Here is an 8,224-nt window from a genome sequence, read left to right as displayed (position 1 = left end):
TCTTCCCACTTCTTCTGAAACCTGAAACCTCCCTCCCTGCAGCCTCCTCTCATTCTATACAGAACCAGAGAGGGAGTGCGAAGCGCTTCCCAAAACTAACAAGCCACGCTTAGTCATTTGGCCAGGATGTGATTTCAGTGATAGAAACTAGGAAAAGGATATGTTGTAGTCAAAAGGAAGTGGGGGGGGGGGAGGCAGAACCCCAGAATCCTCAATTAATATCAGTTATGTATTTATGTGAAACTTTTTTCCTGTATATTCTCCCGTAAACCCAAAGTGGTTTACAGCTTCGCCCTTTCCTATTCCATTTAATCCTCACAACAACAACCCTGTGAGGTAGGTTAAGCCAAGAGAGGCCCAAGGGGATTCAGTGAGCTTCCACTAGAGTAAGGGATCCAGGCTGCCACCTAGCACCAACGTAAGGATTTAGAGGCAGGGCTGGGACTGACATGTTGACCGCCACACTACTCTGGGAGACTGGAGACATGTGGATGGTTAACAATGCATTTTTCTACAACTGATTACCACCATTGAATCAGAAAATTACACAACTAATAAACTACCTGCCCTGACCTGGATGGCCCAGGCTAGCCTGATCTCGTCAGATCTCAGAAGCTAAGCAGAGTCAGCCCTGGTTATTATTTGGATGGGAGACCACCAAGGAATACCAGGGTTGCTGTGCAGAGGAAGGCACTGGCAAACCACCTCTGTTAGTCTCTTGCCTTGAAAACTCCATAAGGGGTCACCATAAGTCGGCTGCGACTTGACGGCACTTTACACACACACGATAAACTACCTATAGCGATATTCACGCTGTCCACTCTCTCCACGAGCAATGCTGCATGTGCATAACAGCCCGGTTATTATGTACATCAGCTGTTCAATTCACATTACTGCCAACACAAATTGGAAACAAGGGTCTAAATGCTTCAAACAAATCAATAAGCATCTCTCTCCTGTGCGACAGTGCCTTTAATGCAATCCCATTTATTTTCAAGTAGTTATACTCGATCTTTCACCCGTTCAGTTCCTGTTCTGCTTGCATGGGGGCAAGCATTCAATGCACATTTGGATGCACCTAAGCAAATTCAAATGCATCCGATTTGCACAATTTCAGTGCTTTCTCACATGTTTGCATTGCTTTCACTCGGATGGCTCTCCTTTAACCCCTTGTCTGCAAACATTGCTTCCAATTTTTATAAGACACGTAGTAAAAAGTTTCAAAATTTTTATTTGAGACTTACTACTTGAGTTCTCTGTATTCCTTCTGTGGCTTCCTATGGAGCTATCTAATCTTGTTATCAGTCCTTGTGTGACCACTTCTTGAATAGGTATGGCTGACTGCATAGCCACAAGAAAGTGGGCAATGCAATCTAACCATTGTCAGCCATGTAAATAATGCACTGGACTGCACAGGCTAAAAGAGGTGTCATACTGCAAGCAATACAGTGCTTTACAGGACAAGTATTTTAGGTTCTTTGATCATGGCCATGTTGGATACCTGTCATTTCTCCAGAAACTGAAATATTTAGTTCTTGGACTGTGCAAATGTTGCAACGATCTGACTCTTTAGACCAGGTGGCTATGGTACAGCTCAGCATGGTGCTTGCTCAAGATGAATTTTCTCAGGCAAGACCGATGGGATCCAATAGGCTCATCCAGACAATCCAGAAATTGCCTTGAGGGTAACTGAGGAAGTTCATAAAAAGTCAACTTGCCTGCTGAACATGTTTGTGTCGAAATCCTAAGCATGGACATTTCCGAGGGACTTGCTCAGGAAAACTTGGGGCTGGTTGGTGCCTTTTGCTTGCAACTACCGTATCTGGTGAATCAGATGTCTCCTTGAAATGCTAGGCTGCAAGTTATATCTTGGCTTTTTAACATATGTATAATTTCTCTCCCCCACACTACTTTCTCTATCATCCAAAGAGATATACTTGGTCTCCAAGGGCATCCACATGAATGGACACCAAATGAACCGATGTGCTTCCTCCCTTGATATGTTTATGGCTGGGGTCCTCATTCCACTTGCCAGAGAAAGGTTAATGGCTAACAGCTTTTCTGTCAAATGAGGCACTGATTTAACCTCAGCAGTGATTCAGCCTTTAATTGTCTTTGGCCTTTAGGGAGCTGGAGGCTAGCAGCTGCCTCCCATATGCTGACTCCGGTGGGCCACCATACATGGGTTATATAGAAAGCATCGTCATTTTTCCTTTCAACACATAATGCTAGTAGGCCATGGTGGAATAATACCTGGGACACTATTGGTATAAGATACTCTGTTGCTTTAGTTTACGAGTCAAATGAGAAGAAGTTGGTTTTTATACCCTGCTTTTTTCTACCTTTAAGGAGTCTCAGAGTGGCTTACAATCACCTACAATCACCTTCTTTGAGACCCAGCATGATGTAGTGGTTAAGAGCAGTGGTTTAGAGCGGTGGACTCTAATCTGGAGAACTGTGTTTGATTCCCCACTCTTCCACAAGAACGGCGGATGCTAATCTGGTGAACCTGGTTTGATTCCCCACTCCTCCACATGAATAGGTTTGCCAGCCTCCAGGTACTAGCTGGAGATCTCCTGCTATTACAACTGATCTCCAGCCAATAGAGATCAGTTCACCTGGAGAAAATGGCCGCTTGGCAATTGGATTCTATGGCATTGAAGTCCCCCCCACTCCAAACCCCGCCCTCCTCAGGCCCCACCCCAAAACCTCTCACCAGTGGTGAACAGGAACCTGACAACCCTACACATGAAGCCTTTTGGGTTACCTTGGGCCAGTCACAGTTCTCTTAGAGCTCTCTCAGCCCCACCTACCTCACAGGTTGTCTGTTGTGGGGAGGGGAGGGGAAGGTGATTGTAAGCCGGTTTGATTCTTCCTTAAGTGGTAGAGAAAGTCAGCATATAAAAACCAACTCTTCTTCTCTTCCCCTCCCCACAATAGGCACAGTGTGAGATAGGTGCAGCTGATAGAATTCTGAGAGAACTGTGATTAGCCCAAGGTCACATAGCAGGCTTCATGTGGAAGAGTGGGGAATCAAGATCAGAGTCCACCTCTCTTAACCACTACACCACGCTGGCTCTCAGGAATAGTATGGAAGAGAACTGGACTTTCAAGTTCTATTCAGGATTTTCTTCCAGACAGTATTATGCTGGTCAGTCCATTAAAATCAAGCCACCAACAGCTAACTGGTAAAATCCAGGTTCTGCCAAGCTCCAAGCATAATCAGGCAAATTACTCTCTGGTCCCTCCACCAACCTCCTAGATCTTTCCATTTGCACCCTCACACACTTCCTACTAATAGTACCCAACTGCCAACATTATTGACCTCAAAAAGCAGCTCCCACATTTCAGTTAAAGTTGACACCAAATCCCACTACAGCATTAACCTGGGACTGAATGAGGATTCTTGATGGGGATGAACATTTCCCAGTTCCCATGTTATGGCAGAGGGGTTTGCCTACAGCCAATCTTCTTCTCCCTCTCTCAAAATACTAGCATTTTAGGGCTTCCAATGAAGTTGGTGGGTAGTACATTCAGAATGGCCAAAAGGAAATGCATCCTTACACGATGAGTGATTAAAATGTGGAATTCGTTGCCAGAGGATGATGAAGAAGAAGAGTTGATTTTTATACGTCAACTTTCTCTACCACTTAAGGAAGAATCAAACCAGCTTACAATCACCTTCCCTTCCCCTCCCCACAACAGACACCCCGTGAGGTAGGTGAGGCTGAGAGAGTGTGACTAGCCCAAGGTCACCCAGCTGGCTTCGTGTGTAGGAGTGGGGAAACAAATCCAGTTCCCCAGATTAGCCTCCGCTGCTCACGTGGAGAAGTGGGGAATCAAACCTGGTTCTCCAGATCAGAGTCCACCATTCCAAAAGCACCGCTCTTAACCACTACACCACACTGGCTCTCTAAGGTCACCAACTGAACTTCATGGACGAACAAGGATGTTGAACCTAGGTCATCCTGGTCCAAGACCAACTGCTCCACTGCGGCTCTCCATTCCAAGCTCAATGATCTGTCCAATGCACCCTATCAACAAAGGCTGTACCCCACACAGCAGATCCAAACACATCCCGCAGCCCCTGGGGAGTAATGCCAAGACATCAGGCCATTCCCTGAATGCTTCTGTGTCTTCACTGTACACCCAGAGAATCTCTTTCCACTTATCAAGGACAAGTCTCACAGAATAGGAGCAATTTATTGAATGAGATAAGAAGGCTAGGTCACTACAGTGCAGGGAAAGGAGACAGACTTCCTGCAAGATGTTTCTAGGCTCCTGGCTCACCAGATTCCTCATCTGGTAGTGGAATCTCTCCATTTACTTCCTTTCATCTTGCTACCTCTTTGCTGTAAAAAAAAGAAAGAAAGAATGCATTTCTAAAAATAAAAAATTCTGAAGCCAGCTGTCCCCCAGACTCATTGGGAGCAACTCCAGTGCAAATATCTGAAGACTGGATTGGGAAGGAGGAGGAGGAGGAGGAGGAGCTGGTTTTTATATGCTGACTTTCTCTACCACTTATGGAAGAATCAAACCGGCTTACAATTGTGTGTAGGAGCGGGGAAACAAATCCAGTTCACCAGATTAGCGTCCGCCGCTCATGTGGAGGAGTGAGAAATCAAACCCAGTTCTCCAGATCAGACTCCTCTGTCAGCTGTCAGGTGGGTTATCCCCTCCCCCATCCCTTACTATTATTTTCCATTTCTATGGCCTTTTTTTTAACTGCTTCGTAAACATTTGCAAGAGCCGTTGGAGCCAGAATTGGTAGGGAGGTGGGGTTGAAATGCTATCAACAAAGAACTGCTTTACCATGAATTCAGCTGTCCCATAACCTTCTGTTTTTCTGCCACATCCTTCAAACACTTCCTCCTGGAAAATCCTGATGTCAGAGTCTATAGAATTATAGAAATGGGAAATAACCATTGCACTTAATTTCAGCACATTACATTGTTTACCTTCCTCCCAGCCCCCACCCCAAGCGAATCTCAAATGGCCTCGAATGTCTGTCTTTGCTGAGCAAGCGAATGGCAAGAACTGCTGATTCAAGTTTCCTTCTTTATCTGCAAGTAAACACTCAAGACGGACCCGAACGGCTTCCGAAGATTGACAGAAGAAATACATTGGAATTTCATGAGATGCGTGGTCTTTTTATTGGGTTTTTTTTTTTTTTACCATTTTGAATTTTTCATAACATTTGTCGGTAGAGGTCAACAAAAGATAATTACATTCCTCAGTCGCAATATGAGATGTTACGCTATAGCAAAAGAAGAAGGATTTCAACCAGTCCATCCACTGTAGCAAGCACTAGCCATCATACAATGTAAGATTTGGATCATAAAGTTGCAGTGCTTTCGACAGACAGACCAGGGCGGCATCAGCAGTAGGGTTGCCAACCTCCAAGTACTAGCTGGAGATCTCCCGCTATTACAACTGATCTCCAGCCGATAGAGATCTGTTCACCTGGAAAAAATGGCCGCTTTGGCAGTTGGACTCTATGGCATTGAATTCCTTCCCCTCCCCAAACACTGCCCTCCTCAGGATCTGCCCCAAAAACCTCCCACTGGTGGTGAAGAGGGACCTGGCAACCCTAGTCAGCAGACCTTGTGGTAGGGTTGCCACTGCCAGGTCCCTCTTTGCCACCGGTGGGAGGTTTTGGGGGTGGAACCTGAGGAAGGCGGGGTTTGGGGAGGGGAGGGACTTCAATGCCATAGAGTCAAATTGCCAAAGTGGCCATTTTCTCCAGGGGAACTGATCTCTGTCACCTGGAGACCAGTTGTAATAGCAAGATATCTCCTGCTACTACCTGGAGGTTGGCAACCCTACCCTGTGGTGGGGCAGCTGCCGGGGTCCAGGTTTTCTGGTGGGACCCACTGCCACTGAGCCACACCCACACACCTCTTCTGCCACCTGTCTATACCTGTGCTCCCAATTGCCCAGAGTAATCGAGGAAGGGCATATGGGTGGTACACAGTGCTGGTACGTACTCCTGGTGGCAATGGCAGGTAGTGCAGGCAACTGAGCATGGATGGTAGGAGGGCTTGCAAGCAGAAGAAGGATCACAGGCAGATGGGGGCATGCAGGTGTGGGGTGGAAGGGAGGACATGACTGGCCCCTGATGGCGGGGAGATGGGGGCCCTAGGCACAGTCTGACCAAGGCCCCCCAAAACCTGGCACCGGTTCTGCAGACAGATGGTTAGGTCAATTGAATGATCTCAGTCTTTCGGGACATGTGCCATAATGTGTATTCTAAAAGGCAGGACTACTGTACAGTCAGCGAGGCCCTCTTCTCCAAACAAGGGGTTGGATCTGAGCAGCTTTTCCATCCAATCAAGAGATGCCAGCCTCCAGGTGGTACCTGGGGATCCCCCGGAATTACAGCTCATCTCCAGACTACAGAGATCAGTTCCCCTGGAGAAAATGGAGGCTTTTTGGAGGATGGACTCTTGGCATTGTACCTCACCAAGGCCCCTGTCTTCCCCAGGCTCCATCCCCCCAACTCCAGGAGTTTCCCAACCTGGATCTGGCAACCCTACCCCAATCCCCCGTCAGTGGCCAGGGGGAACCTGGCAACCCTAATTCAATCTCACTTATTTCCTCTACTTACTACAGCTACCATCTCACCTACGTTTTGCCCCAGCTAGTGCCAGGCCCCCTTTTTGTGACCAAAGGGGACCACTCTCTTCCCTTTTTCTTCAGGAGAAAGGCTGGGTGGATCCAACCCATTATATGTGGTACATTTCAGCTGCTCAAACCCGCCCCCCCCTTGACAATCTGATTTGGTTCCCCTTTGTATTTCTTTTTCCCTTGAACAAACTGTGCACGAGGATCGGCACGACGGTACCCTTTCCTTTCCCCAAACAATAGGCGGTGTAGGCTTCCAAAACACAGATAATGGCATGATTCAGCCTTCCGCTGGCAAGAATTACATCCCCTAATTACCATCTGCTTGGCTCCCGGAATGCTCACATTATTTTTCCCCTCCACCAGTTGCTAAATAATTTAATCACTCCTCGAACAAGGAAATCCACGGATGCCTTTGAGGCTTTGTTATAACAGAGTCCCTAAGCCAGCTTTACCCTACCTTCTAATCCTCTTTAAGACAGTATGAGGCAGTGAAGTACCCTATAATCAGTTTTTAAGGTTAGAGACAATATCCCCACTCAAGCTGGTTGCCCAGAGCAACTGTGCGGGGACTGAACACTTGCAATGAGATTGGATTACTTGCCTGGTTAATTCATATATATTATATATTTCTTTCCTGCTCCAGTGTAAACTGGAGGTAGGATATCCCCATGTCGCACGATCAGAATGTGAGGCACAGCACAGTTTTTGACTTGAGGGTGGGAAAATTGCAGGCGCCGTCCAGAAATTAAATTTGCCTCTTCCCTTCCTGATTCTCCTCGGTCATTAGAATTCAAAATATTCTCAGAGTCCGTGAGTCCTGTCACATTATGATTGGGAAGAACTCTTCCTTCTTACACTGAGGCTGCAGGCAGGGATGATTTTAAATTTCTCATCCCTATTTTTTGAATCGCCAAATCCCTGTTTCGATTGTGCTTCTCCGTTGTGTGACCCAGGAGATCATCCCAGCGTTGCAGAAAATTATATCCTAACCTTGGGTTGCACCCTCTGCACCTTGCTGATTTTTTGATCCACATGAGAAAGCCACCAATTGCTATTAGATATATGATGTCTATCATCACCCTAATTCTTCACACCCTTCAACCTGTAATTTCTAGTACCTAACAGAGACAAATTTGAGAAGTGGGACATTTAGAAACTAATTTCCCATATAAACCATTAGGAGGTGTGTCCCAGCTCGCAATCTGTTTGCCCCACACTGTTCCACCCCACACCATCTCTTCCCCCTAAAGGTTTGCCAACCTGCATGTGGTGGCTGAAGATTCTCCGCTATTACAATTGATTTCCAGGTGATAGAGATCAGTTCGCCTGGAAAAAATGGCCACTTTGGCCATTGGACTCTAAGGCTAGGGTTGCCAGCTTTAGGTTGGGAAATACCAGGAGATTTTAGGGGTGGAGCCTGAGGAGGGTGGGGTTTGGAGAAGGAAGGGACTTCAATGACATAGAGTCCAATTGCTAAAGTGGCCATTTTCTCCAGGTGAATTGATCTCTATCGGCTAGAGATCAGTTGTAACAGCAGATCTCCGGCTACCACCTGGAGGTTGGCAACCCTATATATGTCATTACAGTCCCTTCCCTC

This window comes from Euleptes europaea, chromosome 13, assembly GCF_029931775.1.
Source record: "Euleptes europaea isolate rEulEur1 chromosome 13, rEulEur1.hap1, whole genome shotgun sequence".
Taxonomy (NCBI): Eukaryota; Metazoa; Chordata; class Lepidosauria; order Squamata; family Sphaerodactylidae; genus Euleptes; species Euleptes europaea.
This window is presented reverse-complemented; position numbering follows the sequence as displayed.